The following is a 26,760-nucleotide window of genomic DNA, read 5'->3' as shown; positions in this document are numbered from 1 at the left end:
AGTGAATTTACACAGTGGGGTGGCCGGGGGTGGGGGTGGGGTGGGGAAGCATAGAGTGTAATTAGCGCCCTTTCTTTGATGAACAGGTTCCCACATCTATATGTGAACCGTTTCCTGCTTCCAAAAGGGTGTTTGATGTTGCTAACACAGGGAGGACTTCAATATCAGATAACATCAGTGCAGAATATAGTTTTTTTTTTTAAAAAAAGGATATGTTTATTAACCTGGATCAGAGAATAGCCTTAGATCCTACAGTTTAAAGGGAAAGTTTAAAGGGAAAACACTAGAATATCCTACTGGAATCCAGCCTAAGGCTGTAGTCCTACACTCCCCCCATACCTGGGAATAATAATAATAATAATAATAATAATAATAATAATAATAATATACCCTGACCATCTGAATTAAGCTCCACTGAATTCAGGATGACTTATTTCTGAGTAAACATGGTTAGTATTATACTGCAATACTGTTTCCCGCATTCGGTGATGTCTCAAGAACCAGCCCCGCTCCTGTATAATTTCGGTTCCTTGTTCATCCGAACGAGTTACATAATGTTGAAAAACCTGCCACATATCTCCTCAACCCAACTTGCTTCCTCTGAGGATTCCTACTTCAAACACACTAGCTTCACAGTGAGCTTACATAATAGGATTCAAGTGGCCTTATCTCAATACCCTGGCATTATAGTTCTTAAATCATTACTACACTGGCCATTGTGACCAAGTCAGAGGGAGCCGAATCAACGCTTCAAAAATTAACTCGCTTTGGATGAGATGCTGAAGACTCTTGAACATCGAATGTGCAATATGCATCAACATGGCAGCTGTGAACTGGATGCATTACAGACAATTAAATGAGATGTATAAGGAAGATAACAAAGAAGGGTTTAGCTACACAATCTCTAGATTCCAAAAGGAGGCTATAGAAGAAGACATGAAGTTACTGAAGAAAGCATATTCTGAAGAAAGCATTCTGCTAGAATGGGAAACGAAAGATGAGGAGGTTAAATCGGTTATGATCAAATGGGTGCAATATATAGGGCATAATATACAATTTGAGGACTGGGGAAAACTGTGGAAAGTAGATTTGAAATTTACAGACTGTTCTCTTTTGAAGGAAAACTATATGAAAATGATGTACAGCTGGAACATTACACCAGTAAAAATGGCAAAAATGTACAAAACTGGGTCAAGTACATGTTGGAAATGTAAGGGGGGGAAATGTACTTTCTATCATATGTGGTGGGAATGCAGAGAAGTAAAAAAGAAAGAAAAGGAGATGATATATAATGAACTAAAAAAAATGTTTAAAATGACATTTGAAAAAAAACACAACCAGAAGCATTTTTGTTAGGGATCTTAGGACAAGACCTGCCAAGGAAAACAAAGAACTTATTCATGTATGCTACCGGTACAACAGTGGCAAGAGTCTTGTAATAATAATAATAATAATAATAATAATAATAATAATAATAATAATAATAATTTATTATTTATACCCCGCCCATCTGGCTGGGTTTCCCCAGCCACTCTGGGCGGCTTCCAACAGAAAAATAAAACACAATAGTCTATTAAACATTATAAGCCTCCCTGAACAGGGCTGCCTTCAGATGTCTTCTAAAAGTCTGGTAGTTTTTTTCCTCTTTGACATCTGTTGGGGAGGGCGTTCCACAGGGTAGGCGCCACCACCGAGAAGGCCCTCTGCCTAGTTCCCTGCAACTTGGCTTCTCGCAACGAGGGAACTGCCAGACGGCCCTCGGTGCTGGACCTCAGTGTCCGGGCAGAATGATGGAGGTGGAGACGCTCCTTCAGGTATACTGGACCGAGGCCATTTAGGGCTTTAAAGGTCAGCACCAACACTTTGAATTGTGCTCGGAAACGTACTGGGAGCCAATGTAGATCTTTCAAGACCGGTGTTATGTGGTCTCGGCGGCCGCTCCCAGTCACCAGTCTAGCTGTCGCATTCTGGATTAGTTGTAGTTTCCGAGTCACCTTCAAGGGTAGCCCCACGTAGAGCGCATTGCAGTAGTCCAAGCGGGAGATAACTAGAGCATGCACCACTCTTGCTATACAGTCTGCAGGCAGGTAGGGTCTGAGCCTGCGTAGCAGATGGAGCTGATAGACAACTGCCCTGGACAAAGAATTGACCTGTGCCTCCATGGACAGCTGTGAGTCCAAAATGACTCCCAGGCTGCACACCTGGTCCTTCAGGGGCACAGTTACCCCATTCAGGACCAGGGAGTCCTCCACACCTGCCCGCCTCCTGTCCCCCACGAACAGTACTTCTGTCTTGTCAGGATTCAACCTCAATCTGTTAGCACAAAGATGGAAGAATGAGGAAGTCCCAACGAAAGAACAATGGCAAGAAAGACTGGTGAGCTATGCGGAATTGGCAAAGTTAACATATAAACTACGAGAGAAGGACAACCATGACTTTAAGGAAGAATGGGGCCTTTTTACAAACTATTTAAAAAGACAAAAAAAAAGGACTTGGACTCCTTGGCAGGTTTTGAATAAACACCCACAATCTATTAGTAGAACATAGTATAGATAAGGCAATGATATGTACAACTTTATAACATGCAGAGAATAATATGTGTAAACAAATCAGAGGAGGGAGTTGAGGGAATTCTCTGGAGGGTGGGAGAGGGAGGGATGGGAGGGTATAAAAAGGGGGGAATGTAATTGGCTATTGTTGTTGTTGTTGTTTAGTCGTGTCCGACTCTTCATGACTCCATGGACCAGAGCACGCCAGGCACTCCTGTCTTGCACTGCCTCCCGCAGTTTGGTCAAACTCATGTTGGTAGCTTCGAGAACACTGTCCAACCATCTCATCCTCTGTCGTCCCCTTCTCCTAGTGCCCTCAATCTTTCCCAACATCAGGGTCTTTTCCAATGATTCTTCTCTTCTTATGAGGTGGCCAAAGTAATTGGCTATATTGATTGATAATTTGTTTTGTTTAATTTGTTCAATAAAAATATACTTTTTTAAAAAAACATGGCAGCTGTGAAGAGTAGTAGTAATAATAATAATTTATTATTTCTACCCCGCCCATCTAGTTAGGTTTCCCCAGCCACTCTGGGCAGCTTCCAACAGAAGGTTAAAAATACATAAAAACACCAGTCATTAAAAACTTCCCTAAACAGGGATGCCTTCAGATGTTTTCTAAATGTCATATAGTTGTTTATTTCTTTGACATCTGATGGGAGGGCGTTCCACGGGGCGGGGGCCTGGTTCCCTGTAACTTCGCTTCTCGCAGTGAGGGAACCACCAGAAGGCCCTAGGAGCTGGACCTCAGTGCCTGGGTTGAACAATGGGGATGGATACGCTCCTTCAGGTATACAGAGTGTAAGGCGAGCCTTTTAAGATTCTGACACAACAATATCCGGGAGAGGTGGGGAATAAATTTGATTCAATCCACATTTTATTGCAAGTCAACCTAATCTGCACTTCTCAAAGCAACACATGGTTCAAAATGTAGCTATCCTTCAAAAACACCCTTCTCAGCATTTTTGAGATTCATGGAGGGTAACACTATCAGTAGCTACTAGGCATGATGGTTATGCTTTTCCTCCATGGTTGGAAGCAGAATCAGGGTTGCTTCTGAATATCAGTTGCTGAAAACCGCAGGAGGGGAGAGTACCCTTGTGCTCAGGTCCTGCTTGCTATGTTTCAAAAAGACTGGTCAGATTATGGCTCTGAATGTTAAAGATACAAAAGTTTAATATACATAAAATGCTGTGATCAAATGCATTGTATTTAAAATGATTGTAAAGAGAAGTTTAAATTAGGTGGGAGCTTTTACTTTAGCTAATACAGTAAAAGCCATGAAGCTATCCTCAGCAGGAAGTTGAAACCTGAGAAACTCAGCTGCCTTTGGCTTGTGGGAAGCCAGCAGAAAGATCACCAGATCAGATTATTGGGAGAAGGAGCTTCCAGAATAATTGAGGCTCTCTCTGGGATCAGAGAGACATGTTGCCAGGCTGTATTAAAGGACTGGACCGCATTGCCTGCTACCCAAGTGCAATGCGTTACTTTGATCTTAAAGGTAAAGGGACCCCTGACCATTAGGTCCAGTCGTGACCCACTCTAGGGTTGCGGTGCTCATCTCGCATTATTGGCCGAGGGAGCCGGTGTATAGCTTCCAGGTCATAACCACTGAGCCTAGGGCTTGCTGATCAGAAGGTCGGCGGTTTGAATCCATGTGACGGGGTGAGCTCCCGTTGCTTGGTTCCCAGCTCCTGCCAACCTAGCAGTTTGAAAGCACATCAAAAAGCAAGTAGATAAATAGGAACCACTATAGCAGGAAGGTAAACGGCGTTTCCATGTGCTGCTCTGGTTTGCCAGAAGCGGCTTTGTCATGCTGGCCACTTTGATCTTAGTAATGCTCAATTGCAACTAGTTTTAAGACTGTTCTGCAATAAAGCTTTGGAACTCATTTGCGGTGGGAAGCTCATTCGTTTCTACACAAAGTCCAGACCAGAGATTTATTCCACTGAACAACTCTTAACACTGAAGAGTGTTTTCAGGGCCAAAACAGACTAGGCAACAGGATACCTAGGCCTAGAACTCTCACCATTTCCCCCTAAAGCTTAAGAGCAAGTAGGGACAGAGGAATAAATTGGGTCAGGGCCACATTGCTGCAGGAAGATTTTCATTTGTACCATTTTCCTGAGGCTGCCTGAGACTGCCTAGTCTAAATCAAGCATTCTCACCACTGCACCATACTGACTCTCAAACATCTCTGCAAGCCCTGATATGCCATTCCTTGCTCTTCACAGTGTTGGTGTTACAGATCTGTAGATGCTAAATGGTTGGGTTTTTATAACTGTTGGGATTTAGTTAGAACTGATATGTAAGGATAGAGGGATAGCCAGACCCAAGTGTGTATTAGGGGCGGTAAGAGGTGTGGTGGACCCACTCATAATCAGCACACATAAAAGCTAGTTAAATAGGCATACTTGCTGGGTTGTTTATTAGGGCAGTCATTCTAGCAAATCAACAAGTGTTAATTGAAATGACTAATTTCCTTGTGAGGTGACTGTGGGGGGGAATAGACCATTTGAAGTTCAAAGCATCGAAAGTGCTAAGTGTGAATAAGGTGTGGAGAGTTAATCCCTTTTGAGGTAATGAGCTTTAGCACATCAAAGGAGGGACCTTCCCCTGGGTTATAAGGGAGACCAGAATTTAGGCTAGCAGAGGAGCTATGGGGTTGGAGTGGAGCGTAATGTAACCAGGAAGCAGAGATGGAATAAACTGATGCGTTTTGGGATGATGATGTTGTGAGCCCCTCCATTGAAGTCTCTATGTAGGTTGTATATATGTGTAAATAAACCATATATCATAAAGACGCTATAGCCTCCGTTATGCCTAATTTTCCAAAGGAAACACAAATGCTGGGTAAGTGCCTGAAACCATTGAGGTCTTGCACACCACTTGGCAGAGATCGGGGTGCTAGGTATTCTTAGCCTCCCGTAAGCCAAATCGCAATAAGACAGAGTGCCATTGATGCAGATGTGATAATGTTATGATCACATGCCCTGAAGTGGCACAATATTGACACCCTCCCTGGCTTTTAGATTTCATGATTTGGATTTCGGTGTGGAAAGAAGGATACAAGAGGCTTGAAAATCAGTAGGGCTCCTTCTCTAATTACTGATTAATCACAAGTGAAGGTTGCTTAAATAATGATTCATGGGGAGAAGAAGGAAGTCTCATTAAGAACAAGAGGTTAAGAAGAAAAGGGGGAAAAATCCCAAGATGTGTGTTTTTACAACTCTATGCCAAAGAGAGGTAGGTGGGGGTGGGGGTGGGGGAGAGGCTAAAACGTAGCATCAGCACATTATGAAACAGGAAACTATTGCCAAGATTTAAATTGTGCATTCATGTCTAATCAAACAGGGTAGAGGAAATGTTCTCTCAAAAGCGGCAGGTAAACCATAAGATGTAATTGAAAGGGAATGACAGAGAAATTCTTTTAATGGCTTCAGAAATACATAATAGTGTCACTGTATCCCCAAGACGCTTTACAAGGCCTAGCAGCTGTTTCGTAAATTCTGAATTGCCTCTTAAAAACAAAAAAAAAAAATAATGTGCAGAAAACTGCGCCATAAACATAATGCTTGATGCAAAAATATTTGGTAGAACCTAGGCAGTTGTTTTAAAGCGTGCATCGATCTTTGAGTTCCTATTTAAATGCCTGCCTTCCTGCAAAACCAGATGCTATCCTGTAGTGCTTTCCTGCCATCAAGCTGAATCCATATGCTTGCCAGGGGTGTGTGTGTGCGCGCACACACTCACGTATGCACATGTGTGGATGTGTACATTTTCACTCGTGCAAAAGGCATTGCCAAGCTGTATTTTCCATCAGCGACAGAAATCTCTTGCCTTGCCTCTCTAAGTTCTCCTCTGTCAAATGCATAAATAACTATTACAGCCTCGGAAAATGATTTATGTGCTGTTGATATCTGATTCTTTTTGCCCCTAAATGATTTTGTTGTTAGATGCTGCAGAATGCTATTACCAGTAAGTAAATTGTATCATCAGTTTCCTCTAAATCACAATCCTGCAGGTGGATGGGAGCCTAATACCGCCACCCCCACTGCCACTCTTTAAAATATATGCAAACATCCATACAAGTTTACACACACACACACACACACACGTAGATCATTGTGTTTGGATTGATATATAGAAATTCACCAATCTTCCTTGCATCTCCTTAGGCAATTGGCCTCCATTTTTATTTTCCACCAACCCCCCAGAATGATACTTAGCACAGTTTCAAGTAGCATTCCTGGGGTGGTGGGGGCGGCGGGGGGGGGGATGGTGATTGACAGTGAGGTTGCCATCCCCACCCCACCCCGCACTCCTAAGAATGCCCCTTGGAATTATGCTGTGTCATGATTAGGGGTAGATAGATAGATCAGTTGTAGTTTCTCATTTTTCCCGTATTAAGTTTCATTCCCCACATTTCCACATCAGTTTGCTTCATTTTTAAGTCCCTTGTGAGAATATCATCAGCATTTTCATGCAAATTTCTGCTAATATGCACATCTTTGCAAGCAATTCCTCCCAAAATGGATTTTTTGTATGTTATTTTCACTAGCCTTCAAACACCTTTATCCTAATTTGTGCATATTTGTGCACATTATTTGGCTGCATAACTGCACTGCAAAATCTGAGGATACACACGTTTTGAAAGATGGCTGTGTTTCAGTTTGCGTATTGTTTCAGAAAGTACCAAAAAAAAAAAAATCATTAAAATGACCAGCGGCTGCTCAAGAATATGCATGTGCAGCAATGATTTAGGATCTGTGTGACAAAAACAAAACAAAACCCATTTTTGCTTTTGTAGGTAACTGTTCTGAGCATGTGATGAGGTGGAAGATATTGCTGGAAATATGTTGCTTATCCCTGCAACAGGCATTTTCATGCCCCTGAAGCAGTTGGCTTCTTCATCTCAGGTATTCAATATAAAGGTAAAGGTAAAGGGACCCCTGACCATTAGGTCCAGTCGTGACCGACTCTGGGGTTGCGTGCTCATCTCGCATTATTGGCTGAGGGAGCCGTCAAATAGCTTCCAGGTCATGTGGCCAGCATGACAAAGCCGCTTCTGGCAAACCAGAGCAGCACATGGCAACGCTGTAGCGGTTCCTATTTATCTACTTGCATTTTGACGTGCTTTCGAACTGCTAGCTTGGCAGGAGCTGGGACCAAGCAACGGGAGTTCACCCCGTCACAGGGATTCAAACCGCCGACCTTCTGATCAGCAAGCCCTAGGCTCAGTGGTTTAACCACAGCGCCACCTGGGTCCCTTTCAATATAGGGCCACAATTTTTATTTTTGGCAAAAAAAAAAAAGTTTAGTAAACAAACAAGGGACCTGATTGCCTCCAGCTAAAACCCACTATGAACTAGCACAATAATAAGATGAGGTTCATAAAGTGAAGGATTTGAAGGGGGAAGATACCCTCCCTGGTTTGTCAGAGGAAAATTAAAAGGTGCTTATTTATGTTTATGTCGCAAAGGTTTCTGAAAAATGGCAGATGCTGCATAAGCATTCTCTCTCACACGCACACCCAACCCTCCAATTTTAGGTGCCTGAAACCTCACTGACAGCTCCACACCCATTTCTGCACAAACAACAGAATGCATGTAAAGACCGCCTTGAGACAGTCACCCAAATTGTTTAGTTACCCAGATTGTCATCAGCAATTGTCTAATTATACATATTTTGTTTAACAAAGGTTCCTAACAAGTGTCTGTCAACTGGAGCAAATTAGACACAAATACCAAATGCCATCAAAGACGTGATCAGCTGTCCCTTGGGAGTTCTCATCAAAAATCCAAATGCCGAGAGAAGGATTGTATCCCCGGTTCGAAGGAAGTGTTAGCCAACCATGCTCCCGTGGCTCATCCTTGAAACACAGACGAAACGGCTCCGCTGGGTGAGAGGAGAAGCATCTCCACGAGGATTGAAATGGTGGAATACCTTTGGCTCCGGAAATCTCAGCCGTTATAACAGCTTGAAGTCCAGTGCAGTTGAAAAGAAAGAAACCAGATGTGCTCCCTGCCTTGCTGGTCTTCTCCCACCTAGCTTGGGAGGGCCAATGGACTACAAGCTCCGGGGCTGCTGACGAGGCCAAAGACCACCTTGGCTATCTCTTAGGGACACGGGTGACGCTGTTGTCTAAACCCCTGAGCCTCTTGGGCTCACTGATCGGAAGGTTGGCGGTTCGAATCCCCATGACGGGGTGAGCTCCCATCGCTCAGTCCCAGCTCCTGCCAACCTAGCAGTTTGAAAGCATACCAGCCCAAGTACATAAATAGGTACTGCTGCAACGGGAAGGTAAATGGCATTTCCGTGCGCTCTGGTTCCCGTCATGGAGTTCTGTTGCACCAGAAGCAGTTTAGTCATGCTGGCCACATGACCCGGAAAGCTGTCTGTGGACAAACGCTGGCTCCCTCGGCCTGAAAAGTGAGATGACCACCGCAACCCCATAGTTGCCTTTGACTGGACTTAACAGTCCAGGGGTCCTTTACCTCTTTTTCCCTATCTCTTAGTGCAGACCCAGGTCATCGAGCTTGAGCTTCCATAGCCACCACCCAGCATGAATCACCAATGGCTGCAACAGCAGCTGATATATTCTATGCTTATAATGCTTATTCTCTCGCTGATTGTGCTGTTTTAAATGTGCATTTTGTATTTGACTTCATTTAGTAATGTTTTCTTTTGAAATGTTTAAAATAAAAGGGGTTTTTTGTTAGCTTTGCTGCATTAAATGTGCATTATGTTGATGACCTCCTTTGTAAAATTTTACTTTTTGAATCTTTTAAGATAATTTTAGTTTCCTGTTAATGATGTTGCTTTGAATGTATACTTTATATTTGACTTTCCTCAGTAACGTTTTATTTTGGATTGATTTGTTTGATGTTTTTATGTACAGTAGGTTGTAGATAGCTTTGAGATTTTTTTCCCTAAAAATGTAAGGTGGCATATTATTATTATTATTATTATTATTATTATTATTATTATTATTATTATGCTTTTTAATTATGGTGCTGGAGGAGACTCTTGAGAGTCCCATGGACTGCAAGAAGATCAAACCTATCCATTCTGAAGGAAATCAGCCCTGAGTGCTCACTGGAAGGACAGATCGTGAAGCTGAGGCTCCAATACTTTGGCCACCTCATGAGAAGAGAAGACTCCCTGGAAAAGACCCTGATGTTGGGAAAGATGGAGGGCACTAGGAGAAGGGGACGACAGAGGACGAGATGGTTGGACAGTGTTCTCAAAGCTACGAACATGAGTTTGACCAAACTGCGGGAGGCAGTGAAAGACAGGAGTGCCTGGCGTGCTATGGTCCATGGGGTCACGAAGAGCCGGACACGACTAAACGACTAAACAACAACAACATTATTATTATACCACCCTATACCCGGGTGTCTCAGGGCGGTTCACAGAATAAAATCAAGATATAAAACCACAAAATACATAATAAAAATAAAAACAACAACCCAATAACCCACCCCCACCCCCACAAAAAACCCCCACACATTTTAAAATGGCATAGGATGTAGATCAACCAAAGGCTTGGTTAAAAAGGAACGTTTTTGTCTGGCACCTAAAGGTGTATAATGAAGGCACCAGGGAAACTTCCCTGGGGAGAACATTCCACAGGCGGGGAGCCACTGCAGAAAAGGCCCCGTTCTCTTATTTTTAAAAAAATTACCCTACTTTTCTGCTCAATTCAGTGCCACCCCCACATTTCACCTTCTGTTGTTTGTTATTGTTGCGGCGCCCCCTGCAGTGCCCTCTCGACTTGGCACCTAGTGCAGGTAAAATATTCTTTTCCCCCTTAAATCCACCTCTCCCCTGAGATATGGTTCTCCCTTTTAGACATAGCTGTCAACTTTAGGATTTAAAAATAAGGGATCACTTGCCGAGTGCTGCCGGAAATCGCCTCTGTGCATGCCCAGGCATGCGCAGAAGCGATTTTCGGTGCCGGCTCTGCCCATGTCTGGGGCACCGGAAATTGGTTCTGCGCATGTCCAGACAGCCTTCCGGTGCCAGGCTGCCCGTGTCCACATGTCTTGGCACTGGAAAGCGCTTCTGCGCATGCCCGAACATGCGCAGAAGCGATTTCCGGTGCCCAGACATGGGCAGAGCGGCACCAAAAATCGGGTCTGCGCTGAGGTGATTTCTGGCAGCACTTGGCAAGTGAGTGAGCAGCCAGCCGCCGAGCGAGGCGTTTTACTGGCTGGCTGCTGGCTGCTCGCTCACGGGGGGGGGGGGGGGCAGCAGGGAGGGAGAGGAGCTGCTTCCTTTAAAATCTGGGAGATTTACGGGATATTTTACAATCCGGGCTGCCAGTGGGAAAAGGATTGAAATAAGGGGGTTTCCCGCAAAAAAACAGGAGGGTTGACAGCTATGCTTTTAGACCAAGTTGGACCCATGGTTCATCTAACTCTGTATGTGTCTACACTTACTGGTAGCAGCTCTTTCCAAGCACTACCTGGAGATGCCAGGGTTGAACCTGGGGGCCCCTGCATGCAAACCCCTGAGCTAGGCAGGCTCTTCTTCTTGTTTGGCTCTCAGGGTCTCGCCTTCTTTTCCTCTGTGCTTCTCTCCCCATAGCTTCTTCCCAGAACCTTGTCACAGCAAGACAGTTGCAGCAAAACAGGATTCAGTCTCCTTCTGCCGTGAATCCAGTGCTAGCGAAGAAGCATTTTGTGCCATGGAGAAGCAAGCAGAGAGACAGCCGTTTGTGGCAGGTGTTTTAAGAGCTCACACTGCCCACGCACAGCGCTGCAGCAATTGAAGGGCTAAATTAAATCTCTGGAGATTAAATTAATGATGGAAATCTAAAATATTAATAAATTCTAATTGAATATTCTCCGATAAATTATCGAGGCATTCTCGGCAATTTGGTTCCACTTGCGGTTCTTGGGGAACTTTCAACTGCATAAATACAGCTATTAAAGCAATTCAGGAAAAGAGGAACATTCCCTCCCCCCCTCCCTTGCTCAGACAAGAGAATTCTAAATACAAAAGGGGCTAAAATTTCTTTCAGATGATTGATTAAATGATAGAGTCTGAGACAGCTGAAATCATTAAACGACAGTTTTCTTTTCAGTCCCACTGGCTGCAGCGAAGGACAGCGCAAAATCCCCACAGGTCTGAATACAAGGAAGTACAATAGGTATAATTATAATATAGTCCTGAATGCTATTGTGAAGAGGAATTCAAACGGTGGATGCATTATTCATTCCATAGTGCAAAGTACGTATGTCTAATGTCCAGTAAACAGCAGCAGTGAAGTTTTGTTGCTGATCGTCTTTTATTTGAAAGAGCTCTTGGCAGATTTCAGGGTGGTAATTTTGCTCGCGGGTGGAATGAAAAAGGGAAGACTCCAAGTCTTGTCAGACCCACATGGGCTTGAGTAGGAAGGATCAGCGAGGGGTTCAAATATCAGCAATCGTGACACTGACAGATTTGTGGGAAAGCAATATATACAGCAATTGCTGGATGTGCAGAAGGCCCCAGATTCAATCTCTGACATCTCTAGGCAGGACTGGAAAAGACTCAGCTAACTGGATCCAATTAGTTGGTCTCCTCACCAGAGGTCCTGTGCAAGAGTAACAATAACAATAATAATTTATTTATACCCCCCCCCAGCCTCCCCAGCCACTCTGGGTGGCTCCCAACAGAATATTAAAATACAGTAATTCATCAAATATTACAAGTTTCCCTAAATAGGGCTACCTTCAGATGTCTTCTAAAAGTCAGATACAGTGGATGCTCGAGTTGCGAACGTGATCCGTGCGGGAGGCACGTTCGCAACCCGCAGCGTTCGCAACCCACATCTGCGTATGTGCGGGTTGCAATTCAGTGTTTCTGCGCATGCACAAAGCGCGATTTAGTGCTTCTGTGCATGCACGAGCGCCGGAACCTGGAAGTAACCCATTCCGGTACTTCCGGGTTCGGCGCAGTGCACAACCTGAAAAGACGCAACCTGAAGCGTCTGTAAACCGAGCTATGACTGTAGTTGTTTATTTCTTTGACATCTGGTGGGAGGGCATTCCACAGGCAGGGCGCCACTACCAAGCAGGCCCTCTGCCTTGTGCCCTACAACCTTACTTCTCACAGGGAGGGAACCGCCAGAAGGCCCTCGGTGCTGGACCTCAGTGTTTGGGTTGAACAAAGGGGATGGAGACGCTCCTTCAGGTATATTGGGCCGCGGCCATTTAGAGCACTTGCACAATGAGGCTTCCCCCTGTCCTCCCTTCATGCATCCCTACAGAGAGGTTGTAGGGAAGATGGGGATTCATTCTGTCTCAAAGGGTAAAGCGCTTGTCCTGGTGCAACCTTGGAGATAAATTCCACTCTCCGTCTGAAGCTCCAGGGAGCTGCTGCCTACTACTGTAGACAATACTGTACTAGATGGACCAGTTGCATGACAGTATAAGGCAGTTTCTTGTGTTCTTGCATGCCATACATTTATTATCTCTGTTCAAACCATCTAAGTCAGTGAACGTTATCATATCTTGTGACAATGAATTTCATGTGTGGGTGTGCTTTACAATAATAATAAAAACGAAAGATTCCCAATTCTGATGTGTTTCAAGCTGGCCACATCATTAAATGGAGGATTGCTAGAAATTATTTTAGCCCTTCTCTTAGGAATAATCGAGTCAGATGTCCCCACGGATCAAAATAATTTGTTTCGTTGCGCAACTACGGCAGATTGAGTGGTATATGATCAGAAATGGAGGGAGAGAACAGTACCAACAAGGGAGAAATACGCCGAATTGGCAAGCTTAACCACTAGAACAAGAGATCGAGAAGAAAAAGCATTTTAGGAAGATAGGGAAATGTTTTTAGAATATGTGAAGAATCATTGTAAACAGGTTAAAATGTTAGCAGGATTAAATTCAGCAGTATAAATTAAGCTGGGATAAAATGATAAAGCAAAAAACAGAGAGTAACCAAAATATGCAACAGTAATGGATAACTGACAGAGCAGTTCAGCGGTGGAAGAGGTGATAGACTCTTCTTCCTTGGAGGTTTTTAAGCAGAGGTTGGATGGCCATCTGTCTTGGATGCTTTAGCTGAGATTTCTGTATTGCAGGGGGTTCCGTTCCGGAAGTCCAACCAAAGCGTTCCAAAACCAAGGTGCACTTTTCCATAGAAAGTAATGCAAAACGGATTAATCCGTTCCCGTCTTAAAAACAATCCTTAAAAAAAGCAATTTAACATGAATTTTAATATCTAACGAGACCATTAATCCATAAGATGAAAGCAATAAACTATGTAGTGCAGTCACACAATTAATCAATCAGTAGCTGAACTGGGTTCCACACAGTCACAAAAAAGAGCCGCAAAAACAAAAGCTTAAAATAAATAGCAAAAACAGACAGACCTCAGTGTAACACTCTAAATGGAAGTGTAACACTCAAAACAGAGCACGTTTGGCTTCTGGAAAAAGTTCGCAAACTGGAACACTTACTTCCGGGATTGCAGTGTTTTGGTTCCAAGTTGTTTGAGTACCAAGGCATTGAGAACCAAGACCAAGGTACCACTGTAAATCTACTCCATGACAACTGATGTTCTATGCTTGTTGTCTTAAGATGCTTTTGGCAAAACAAATCCTGCCCCAGTGCCAGGGATCATGCTCAGAGGCCTAAATTCACACCTGTTCCAGGATAGCTTTTTGTCCGCAGTTGTTCCCAGGAGCACCCAAAATGGTCTTATCGCAAGCACATTGCAGCTAGATGAGTCATTTCTCTTTCTCCCTCTCTTCCCCATTAATTTATGCAGGAGTTTTGTACATTTTGTGCTGATAAGAAAGAAAGAAAGAAAGAAAGAAAGAGTTCTTGGTGCAATTCTTTGCTGTAGCATCTGAGATTGAAGCTTCAATTGCCTGTGACTGACAAAAGAAGCATAATCTTAATCATTGTGGTGTTGGGGTCCAGGTTGCATCATCAAGTCGTACACCACAATGTGCATTAGGTACTGCTAATAATATTATCAGTTTCTGGAGACTTTACACTTATATATATATATATATACAATGACCACTCCGCAACCTTAAACAACCACAGAGTGGCAGGGCACTCCTGCAGTCCTGTCCACCATGCAAAATGCTGGACCAAACCTTGGGTTTCAAAGCATTTTATTCCATTTTAACTTCCCTTTTTATTGGAAGCCACAGCCAATTGTCCCATGGGGGAACCCCTGAGAGCAGTTTGTCCAGGACCTACCAAAACTTGAAGCTGGGCCAAGAAGCCAATTGGATTTGGCTATACGATGAGACCATTGAGGGCAAACGCCGGCTCCCTCGGCCTGAAAGCGAGATGAGCGCCACAAACCCATGATTATCTTTGACTGGACTTAACCTTTTACCTTTCTTAGCCAAGGGAGAGGGAAGCTGGTAAAAAACCTTGGAGGTTTCCCCCTCCCCCCTCCTTTTTGAATGTTCAGAAGGAAAACAGCCCTTTAGATTTTTCAAGCATTTTAAGGGAACACATGAAAAGCACAAATGTTTTTGACGCAAGCTGGGATGTGTGTGTGTGTGTGTGTGTGTGTGAGTGGGAGGTTGCCTTTCCACATCACTAATTTTGACTCCGCATTAATAAATCTATATTGTCAAGCAGTTATTTCTCTTAATTGTCCATTAGCTTGAGAGAAAGCACAGTGCTGACATGCACGTGATAAAACAGGTATTCTGGACAATTTTTCTTAATTGGCCATTAGCTTAGGAAAAGCTTTTACTGGCAGCCATAGCAACAGCGCACATTTGTTGCATGCAAGGTACACAGAGGTGTCTAAAAAATAAGTTTAAAAAATTAGTCTGAAAGGTCTACATTCAACAAGGATGGACGTAGTTACCCTCATGCAAAGCATACATTGGTTTCCACTAATCTGTGACTTTCTGTGCACACATATCTCTAATCTATTTTTTATTGTCAGCCTCCTTTGGTTGGGGGGAGCAAATGTTGAAGGATTTCAGTTTGCAAATTGGTTTGCGAACTGTAATTTTGTTAGGTTTGCATTAAGATGCAAACCAAACTTAATTTCTCCTCTCTCCCCGATCCACCTTAAGAAAAATCCACATGGCAACCACTTTCTCTGCTTTCAGCCTGACTGACCTGAAGCATGATGCATGCAACATTACTCTTTGGAGAACAGAGTTTTTTTTCTCTAAAACGTTATTGAGAAATCCCATGCTATTTGTTGGAAAAGCCAAGATTTCCACACGGAGAATGCCTTGTTTGATTCATGCTTTGGCTCAATGACAAGAGTTAAGCTCTGCTTTAGCTGGGGGATTTTCAAGATGCACACTTTCATAGCCTCTTCTGTGACACGTTATCAGCACCTGAAAAACCTTAGCACTTAGCTAAGACTTTGCATTGTCTTTACTCTGTGGCTTAACAGTGTTTTACATATGATGCTATATCACATATGATGTTGGTATGCTTTTTAAAAAACAACAACAACCTCCCTCTCCTCTGAGCACATAGATTTGAATACCCTAAGAATTCTCTTAGCATTAGACATTGATATTGGTAGACTTGTGGTTTCGCCTGGTGCCTTTATTGTATATTTGTTGGCACCAGGCAAAAACGTTCCTCTTCAACCAGGCCTTGGGCCGATTAATATTCTGCAGCCTTTTAGATGTGTTTGTGGGAAGGGGGGTGTTATCGTTCTGCTGTTTTGTTTTACTTATCTGCTTTGTTTTTATCCTGCATTTTATTCTGTGAACTGCCTTGATATCTTATATAAGGAAGGACAGTATATAAATCTAAATAATAATAATAATAATAATAATAATAATAATAATAATAATAATAATTTTGCTCATGGTAAGGGACAAGGAGGAAGCCACAGAGCACAAAATGTAATAAAAGAGTATGAATAAAGCATTATCTTGAATGATGCTGATGACACTTTTGTTTTCTTAGAATCTGGACCCGAGTGTAACCTTCAGCTGAGAAGGCACTCAAGCATTGGATGTTTCTTGGAGGTGATTATTTCCATTTACAGTGGTACGTCGCAAGACAAATGCCCTGCAAGACGATTTTTTCGCAAGATGAATACGTCTTGCGATCTGATGGTGACTCGCAATACAAATTCGTTTTGCAAAAAATTAATCTTGCGAATCACAGTTTCCCATAGGAATGCATTGAGATACTCTGAGATACTCAGTGGCAGGGGGTGCTCAGAGGGGTGAGGAAGGGATATAATGGAACCTTGGAAATGCTGTGCCCTACAGGTTCCTCTTGTGGCAGGAGGGGACCTGTGGGAGGGCAGCATGGAAAAGGAGGATGATTGAGTTAATATTATAAGAAAAGGATTTTAATTTGGAATAGAAAACCCGCCATAAGCAATCAGAGTTTGTTAGGAAAACCAGGAGGAAGAGTACCGAGGAAGTCACAATTACAATGTTAGGATAATAAGAATTGGGGAGTTAAAACTCTTCCCTTTTGTTGTTATGTTTATATTTGTTTATGTATGTTTATGAAAGAGCTGGGGGAAACCAATCCTCAGAGCTCCTCCATTCCTGTCCTTTCAGTGGCAGGGGGGGATGTGGGGGGAGGAGGGAGGGGGGAGGCCAAACCCAACTTACAAAGGACCTCTTTGATTCTTAAAGCCCACGGGTACCACTGGTGGCAGAGGTGGACCGGTGGGTGGAGGGAAAACGAAGGGACAGTTTTATATTGTATGTTTGTTTTGTTTGTTTTGTTTGTATAAAATTAATAAAAATTATTATAAAAAAAAAGGAATGCATTGAGATTTAATTAATGCGTTCCTATGGGCAAAAAAAGAAATTTCAATGCATTCCTATGGGAAACCGCGATTCACAAGATGAATTTTTCACAAAACAATGCATTCCTATGGGAAACCGCGATTCGCAAGATGAATTTTTCACATTTTTTTCGCAGAACGAATTACATTTATCTTGCGAGGCACCACTGTATTTATTTAGTATAAGAACTGCAGGGGGGGGCCTGACTTTGGAGACCCCTGTCTGGATGCCACATCCAATGACAAGCAACTGGTGGCCAAGGGGGAAAGGAACTTTTTGGTGGTGGAGTGGTAAAGAAGATGTCTCTTTCCCCTCCGTCATGACCCAAAGTGGCTTGCCAAAACAGTAGAAATATTAAAGCCAATCGTAGCAAACAAAACCAATAAAAGCTGTGAAATACATCTCTGTAGATAAAAGACAGATCCTGCCCCACTAAAAGAGGCCACAACTACCTGAAACCTTTCAAACCAAGGCCCAAAATCCCAGGTAAAGAGACATGTTTTTACCTGGCGCCTTCAAATAGATATAGATGGCACTAGGTATGGGGAGAGCATTCCACAAGCAGGGAGCCAACACTGAAAAGGCCTGTTCTTATGTTGCCGCCCTCTGGCAGCAGGCACATGAAGAAGGGTCTCAGGTGACTACTGCAAGGTCTGGGTGAGTTCACGTGGGGAGAGGCAGTCTTCAAGATATTGGGGTGATGAGTCACAACAGTCTTTATAGGTCAAAATGAGCAATTTGATTTGAGCCCATAAACTAATTGGTGGCCAGGGTAGTCATGCCAGAATTGGTGTTCTGTGTTTGGGCTGCCATGCCCTAGTCAACGATCTGGCTGCTGAATTCTGTGTGGCTGCTTTTGAACCACTTTCAAAAGCAGCCACACATGTAATGCATTGCAGTAATCCAGCCTAGAAGTTACTAACTAGAGTGTAGACCACAGAAATTAGGCCCTTCCTGTCTGGATAGGGATTTAACTTGGACAGTAAGCTATCTACCTACTTCTTCAGAGGAAGTGTAACCCCATCCAGAGCAGGTCACATCTAATCCATCCAGTCTAAAAAGATCCACTCACTGTCTTATCTGCATGAAGCTTCCGTTAATTGGCTCTCCCCCAGTCCATTACAGAAACAAGACACTGATCTAGACCAGGTATCCCCAAACTTCGGCCCTCCAGAGGTTTTGGACTACAACTCCCATCTTCCCCGACCACTGGTCCTGTTAGCTAGGGATCATGGGAGTTGTAGGCCAAAACCTCTGGAGGGCCACAGTTTGGGGATGCCTGATCTAGACCATTCACCACAGCACCTGCAGATGCAAAGAAACCCGGGAAATGTAGTTTGTCAATGGTGCTGAGAATTGTAGTTCTGCAAAGGTGAAACTATATCATTTCCAGGTTTCTTGGGAGAAGCCATGCACTTTAAATGAGCTTCAAATGAATATAATAATAATAATAATAATAATAATAATAATAATAATCACCATCATTTATTTATTATTTGTACCCCGCCCATCCGGCTGGGTTTCTCCAGCCACTCTGGGAGGCTTCCAACAAATATTAAAATACATTAAAATATCACACATTAAAAACTTCCCTAAACAGGGCTGCCTTCAGATGTCTTCTAAATGTCAGGTAGTTGTTTATCTCTTTGACATCTGATGGGAGGGAGTTCCACAGGGCGGGTGCCACTACCGAGAAGGCCCTTTGCCTGTTTCCCTGTAGCTTTGCTTCTCGCAGTGAGGGAACCACCAGAAGGCCCTTGGCGCTGGACCTCAGTGTCTGGGCAGAACGATGGGGGTGGAGACGCTCCTTCAGGTATACTGGGACGAGGCCGTTTAGGGCTTTAAAGGTTCAACACTTTGAATTGTGCTCAGAAACCTACTGGGAGCCAATGTAGGTCTTTCAGGACCGGTGTTATATGGTCTCAGCAGCCGCTCCCAGTCACCAGTCTAGCTGCCGTTAGACTGGCATGCATGCAGCCTAGAACTGAGCCTGAGGGAGAGAAGGACTTTCCTGTTCATTTTGACCGGCGACAGAAAATCAAAGGTGGTCTGCTTTTGTTGTGCCTTCGTCCAGCGTTTCCTTAGTAAAAAGAAAGGTCCTTTATTACCTTTTAAAGGAACACTTGCTGGGCCTTCACTCAACAAACATCGCTTGACTGCAGGCAAATACCATCTGTTGTTTCCCCCCTCATACAGTTAGAGGTTAATGGATTCTGAAATGTTAAGTTCCAAGCAGCAAGATACATTGAGAACACTGGGCATGTGATTGATAATTCCACCTCTCTTTTTTTCTTAGGCAGTTGCTTCAAGGATGTTCAAAGAGATGCTGGAACGTTCGTAGGCAAGCAGAGGTGGGCGCAAGTTTCCTTTGACTTTCCTTGCTTGAACCAAATGGTTCTGCTCGAGGCAAAGAGAAGCAGGTATGCGAATGGGCAGACTGTCAAAAGCAATAAAATAGCATAAAAAGTAAGTGCTTAGGGCTTATGGCCTAAGCTTATGGCCATTCCATTGGAGCATAGATTTCTGTTGGAGCAATGGAACATTCTCCTCCTTCTTCTCCCCCAGGTGCTCCCCACACCTGTTGGAGAGGTTACTTCAACCCTTCGGAGCAGAGGTTACTTCAACCCCATGGAGTAGGGGCATGGGGTTTTGCAAGGAACAGAGGAAAGGGAAGAAGTCTCATTGTGCACAGAGAAGAGGGCGATTGATGGCTACTACATACCGCCCAAGTATCCCATTTTAAGCAGGACATTCCAGATTGACAGACGCTGCTCTGGTTATCAGTTACTGGAAACCATAGGAGAGGAGAATGCTCTTGTGCTAGGGTCCTGATCGCCTGTTTCCCACATGCATCTCGTTTGCCACTGTGAGGACAGGATACTGAACTATATGGACCATTGGCCTGATCCAATAGACTCTTATTATATTCTTCTATTTAAACAGAAACCCTTCCATTGACAGGACTTATTGGAAGAACACTGTGCTTGGATTTCTGGGCTGTGTTCAGACTTACGTACGCTCACTGCATTTCTAGAGCTTGGTTTTATATCTGCGTTCACAACACATTATATCTTTTTAGGCGTCAGGCGAAAATGTTCCTCTTCAACCAGGTCTTTGTCTGATGAATATTCTACAGCCTTTTAAACGTGTCTGTGGGAAGGGGGGGTATTGTTTTGCTGTTGTGTTTTTAATTACTTGTTTTTATCCTGTATTTTATTTTGTGAGCCACCTGAAATCTTGTAATGAAGGGCAGTATATAAATCTTAATCTTAATCTTAATCATCATATCTAGAGTGGATTGGCAGGGGGGGGATGTTTCATATTTCCACCCCAAGTTAATGCCATTTGCATACATTTATGGGACCCAGGTGGTGCTGTGGTTAAACCACTGAGCCTAGGGCTTGCTGATCAGAAGGTCGGCGGTTTGAATCCCTGTGACGGGGTGAGCTCCCGTTGCTTGGTCCCAGCTCCTGCCAACCTAGCAGTTCGAAAGCACGTCAAAATGCAAGTAGATAAATAGGAACCGCTACAGCGGGAAGGTAAACGGCGTTTCCATGTGCTGTTCTGGTTTGCCAGAAGCGGCTTTGTCATGCTGGCCACATGACCTGGAAGCTATACGCCGGCTCCCTCGGCCAATAATGCGAGATGAGCGCGCAACCTCTGAGTCGGTCACGACTGGACCTAATGGTCAGGGGTCCCTTTACCTTTACCTATAGGCACAGCAGAGTGTTGGACTAGGAGCTAGAAGACCAGGGTTCCCAATACCCACTCAGCCAGGAAGCTCACTGGGTGCTCTCAGGTCGCTCATTCACTCTCAGCTTGGCATACATCACAGGGTTGTTGTGAAGATAAAATGAGGAGGGGGGAACTATGCATGCCACCTTATATGCCTCCTTGGAGGAGAGGTGGGATAGAAATGCAACAACCACATATAAAGTTAAGATAAAGGACCCCTGGACGGTTAAGTCTAGTCAAAGGCTACTATGGGGTTACGGCGCTCATCTGGCTTTTCAGGCCAAGGGAACTGGCATTTGTCCATAGACAACTTTCCAGGTCATGTGGCCAGCATGACTAAACCGCTTCTGGCACAACGGAACACCGTAATAGAAGCCAGAGTGCACGGAAATGCCGTTTACCTTCCCGCCACAGTGGTACCTATTTATCTACTTGCACTGGTGTGCTTTCGAACTGCTGGGTTGGCAGGAGCTGGGACAGAGCAAAGAGGAACCCACTCCATCATGGGGATTTGAACCGCCAATCTTTCTATCGGCAAGCCCAAGAGGCTTGGTGGTTTAGACCACAGTGCCTCCCACATCCACATCCACAACCACCACAACGTACATGTTGGAATGACTGTGCATAGGTCAGAGAAGGAGTTTCCTGCCCAAAGTTGCCGTCTGAAATGAATCATAGCCTCTCCTCTGTTGCATCCTTAGCATACTGGTTCATCAAGGCCCTCACATCAGTTGCGGATGAGGCTTACAAAGTAAATTCATGGAATGAAGAGGGATTGCAATTGACAGGGAGGGCTGAATATGTTTGCAAGAATACGTGGCACGTCCTGTTTCGTTTACCATATTTCCCCAAAGAACGAAACGCTTTAATGAGCAGAGAATTACTGCTCATCCCAGCAGAACTGGAAAGGGGGCTGTACTTCGGGTTTATGTGGGCCCCATCCAGCTTTATTCACCTTGGCAAGGATTGAAACTTCATTCAGGCGGAGCCTCGCTCAAATACTGACAAGCAGCTAATCAACTTCCCATAAAATGGAACTTTCTGTATTCACAATAGAAAGCCGGATGAGGGGGGGGGGGAGGGAGCCAAAAAAAGATTTGCCCATGAATTTCAAATTAGTTTGACCTATAAAAAAATGGGAAACAGGATGCAGGCAGCTGCAGGGAAGGCAAATTCCAGCACACTGTAAAACGCTCTCTGTGTTTGTGCCTTGCTGTTGTTTATGAATGGGATACCTCGGATTCTCTCACTTTTGGTTTGCTCAAGGTTCTCATTTTTAAAATATTAAGTCCACTTCTCTACATTTCCACATAACTTGGCAAAAGTGAAATTAAGTCATTAGCAAAGATTCCTTAGCATTTTTGGTGTGACTTGCAAGTTTTGCAGAGCATTTTATCCTTCAATAATGCATTTTTACAGCCCCCCCCCCAATGAATATATACATTTTAATGGACATTTTACCCCAGCACATGAATTTTTGTACATATCACTTGGCTGGAGAACTGCGCTGCAAAATCTGGAGAAGTCCGAAGTTTGAAGAAGTTCTTGGGTTGTTTTGCAAAGTGCGAATCAGGTAGGTTCACTTCTAAATGCAAATGAATCAGATTTCTCCTCCATCCCTAGTCAAAACAGTTGAACCTCCTCTCCCTCTCCCTCTCCCCCCCTCTCATGCATACACTGATTTCATTGCACATGAATGGCAAATGGAGGTTCAGAGAGATTGTCCCTGTCAGAAAAGACAGGTCAGTAGGAAGCAGCTATCTGTTTATTTTAATTCTCGCGGCAAGTTGCCGTAGCAACAGGGTATAAATGAAGAGAATAAATAAATGTAAAGAATAAATGGATACATAAAATTACTGCATATGTGGAAAGCTCATTGAAGCTTTGGAGAGAGAGAGACACCTGGGCTACAGATGGTTTAATTTCCACGCAATGCCACAATCAATTCAAGGTTTCTGATGCCTGACAAACAGGAGTATTCAAAACCAGATCAGAACTGTCCCCCTAGATCTTTCCAACAACAGAATACCCTGGGGTGATGATTATCATGAGGATCTGAAAAAGCACTGAATGATGGTCTCTGAAGACATACAATTTTGTCCTAAACGGTACATTAAAGAGAGTAGGACTTTATGGGTCAAACTACACTTGATGTCAGGTAGTTCACAGTTCTTGCTCATGCTATTTTACTTCAAGTGAAAAGCTTCATTTTGAAACCTTTAAGATAACGTTTTAGTTTCCCGTTAATTAAAGGGGTTAACTAAAGAATTATGCTCCACTGCAACCCAAGGATTATTCTCCGCTGCCACTTTTTGCAATGCCTTTGCGCACATGACACAGTCAGCCAATCATGGAATCCATACCTTACAGAATTAATTACTCAACTTAATTGCTTAATGACTGCTGGCAATTCTTAATTGTAGTTGGTTTCTTAACTCTCTGATGCAGGATAGCTTACCGTGAGCATGATCAATCCCTGCAGAATGTTTACGAATTCTGCGCTACACTAACCATGACAATTTCCACTTGTACTCCAGTCAGATTCTGAGTATGTGTCAGCTTCTCAAAATTAAATTTTGGATACTGATAATTTAACTATTCGAACTGTGAATTTTTTAAATAAAAAATATGGTTCACCAGTATTCTTCAATCCACACTCCCATATTATCATCACAACAGCCCTTTGGGGGAGATAGGATCCAGTGCTTAAAACAACAACACATGGGGGGGGGCAAATAGGGAGAACAATATGAGCTGTACCCCTTCACTATCACCATTCCCATCACCCTCTACTCACGGAGGCTGCTTTTGTGAAAGAAAGAGAAGAATCCATGGAGGTTCCCTGCGCATTTCACAACTCTGGCTTTCCAGGGTTCCAAATTTCCCAGAGAGCCTCTGCACATCCAGGAAGCCCCTTACTTAACACAGGTGTGCTCCATGACTTGAAGGAGATGGAAATGATGACAAAGTAAGGCAAAGCTAGAACACTCCTCTCCACATGGTCCTAATGCCCAAAGAGGCCTACTATCTTCTTGTTCCTGACCCACCAAAGATGGAAATGCAAATGTTAGCCATTCCAAAATGGAGGCACTGCTATTGCATAATCAGCTCCTGTTCAATTATTTCCCTTCTTTGATATTTTTTAAACCCGTTGGTGAGCAGAGACTATTACTGTATCAAATTGGAATGGTTGGCAAGATCAGACACCAATCCTAGCCAGAAAGTAGGAAGTTGTCCAAGGTCTTCAACCATGGGATACTTCCTAGGAGCTTTCTTTGACCATTAGATTGCTGCAGTGCCTGCTAGGAAAGTGAAGCCTGGCTTGCCCAGCCTTTTCATCTTCTACATGTGGCTTAAGGGAGCTGCCAGGACACTGCCAGGTACTGACGATTGCATGGTCTTCCTCCCTCCCTACAAGTGGTTTGTGTGATGGAAGGGTGAGAGGGCCAGGTTCCACGATTGCAGGAAACTTGGGTAAAGTGTCCTTTGGTGGGGACCCTCCTCTGGCAGTGGACCAAAGCAGAAAAGCCATGGTGGTAGAGCTCCAAGCAGCACTGGCTAATGCTGTGCGGAACCCTTGTTTTTTTTCCCCCCTTTTCATTTTTACCATTCAATAGGATTGGAATTGGAGGCGAAGCAAACATGCCTCCGAAATGGGTGGCTAGAACATGGCAGAAGGGTGGTAGGCGAGGTGTCATTTATCTTATCACCCTTATGAGGTGACCTGGTCTTTCCTTCTTCCCAGTGAATTCCCTTAGGACATTCACAGAGTCTCTTTGCAAATAGGATTCCAGCCTGGGAGCGCTTCCTGGAATGACCACATCACCATGTGATCTTTTGTCCCAGTGGCTCTCCAGGGGGCATGGGGGAAGGCAGAAAGAAGGCTGTGGGAGTCGGCCTCTAGCACTCAAGAAACCCCAGTTATATTTCATGTGTCATCCAGGAAATGCAGTGGGTTAAGGAGAGTATACATTTTCAGATGTAATTTATGTTATCAAGACTGCGCGTACCTCGGAGGGATTTAACAAACCACTTTTCGCTTCCGAGTGTCATGTGTTTAGTGAGGCAATGGCTAATCAGTATGGAGCAGGTAATGACAGCATTCATTTTAATCTTGGAAAGGACTCGGGAAGTATTGTTTCCTGACAAGGCATGCAAATGATGCACCCTCATTTTGTCCAATTATTTTCTAAAATTTCTTGCAATTACGTTGCAATTTTCTTCCAGAGGACAACTTGACAAAATGTTTGCCGGTGGCTTTTACTTCTTCCTTCATTTGTTTTACACAATATTTGTTTTTTTGTTTGCTTCCAAAATAGAAAGCCTGGTAGATGTAAGATACACGGCGTGGGTTTTTGTTTTGCTTTGGCTATTGACAGCAAACATATCCATATGTACTCTGCGTCATTCAAACTTTCCTGTGCCATCTTCTTGTAAGTGAATTGGACTATAACTTAAAAGTCTCTGCTTGTAGCCTGTCATTTCTAAGCACACCATTAGTGATGCTGATGTCATGGAATGATCACAAACTTTCTAACTTGCTGAAGGGGGTAATGGCCAGTTACAGAGTTTTGACAACTATGCACCTAGTGGGAAGTTTGCTGGGAAGAGCCATCAGACATGGCCAATTAACAAGGGTGAGTATTGCTGTGGGTGCCAGCTGGCAATCACCTCTCTGGGAACTGAAGGAGCTAAGCAAAAGAGAAGCAGCCAAAAATGAAAGGCGAGGAACAAAGGAACCCAAGAAGCTTTGGGAGAAACCTTAGGCTTGAGGTTGAGTGTGGCCCTCCCCAGCCACGCACTCCTCTTCCCAGGCAACACCCCTCACTGCACCACTTTGCATCCTTCTTGAGCATTTCCTCCCCACCTGGAATGAGTCCACAGCTAAGCACAATCAACTGAAACAAACGCAGATGGGCGGGGTACAACTAATAAAATTATTACTATTAATTATATTGCTTTCCAGTTCAGCCACACATTCCCTCCTTCTGTTTTTTCTACCGCGCTGGCTGTTGAACTCTAAGCACCTAGATGGAGGGACCTGTCCCCTTGTACTGTGTAAAATGTCATGTGTACTGACGGAACTGTATAAAAAAACAATTGAACATCAAAATTAAAAGTGGGTGGGTAGTAAGCAAGTAAGAAAAAGAAGTGCCCATGCTGGGATTTGGTTCCGGAGCATGTAAGGTAATAACAGAAGCCATAATGCCTCTAAGATTGTGCAGAGTGTCTCTCTCCCACCCCATGTACCCACTAGCCTTGGATCAGAGTGCAGAACTTCAGCTGAATTGCTACAGCTTCCCTGGGGTAACAGAGCATTGCAGATTCATTGCAACTGTGCTTTGATAAGTATTCCTGTTACTGCACCATTGTCCTTGAGACGTGCTCTGCTTAGGGTGTCTCTGTGTGGAGAAGCGGTATACAAATGCAAAGAATGGCAATAATACAACGGTACTTTCAGCTCTGAGCGTCTGCAAAAATACGGTGCACCACTCGGAATTGCAAACAGCCTATCTCCAAAACACAGCCAGCCATCTCCTGACTCACGACAAAACTACTTATAACATTAAACGTCCCGCTGTGCCTTTAAGTGCAGGTCTGTATGCTGTCACACAAATTGCCAGCCTGATGGATCAGGACCCTGACATGGGGGTAAAGGGGCTTTAACTGCTGGCCCCTTTGCTATGGTCCCGATCTGGATCACAGCAAGGT

At 43.9% G+C, this 26,760-nt stretch overlaps 1 protein-coding gene across 2 annotated transcripts in view; it reads right to left on the bottom strand.

The window, feature by feature from the left end:
• Nucleotides 1-26,760, bottom strand: part of CDH4 (cadherin 4) — a 756,000-nt gene that overhangs the window by 274,701 nt on the left and 454,539 nt on the right. The window lies entirely within an intron of this gene.

The sequence above is a fragment of the Zootoca vivipara genome, chromosome 7, assembly GCF_963506605.1.
Source record: "Zootoca vivipara chromosome 7, rZooViv1.1, whole genome shotgun sequence".
Classification (NCBI taxonomy): domain Eukaryota; kingdom Metazoa; phylum Chordata; class Lepidosauria; order Squamata; family Lacertidae; genus Zootoca; species Zootoca vivipara.
Note: the sequence above shows the minus strand (reverse complement) of the source record. Positions and strands in the feature narration are given on the sequence as shown.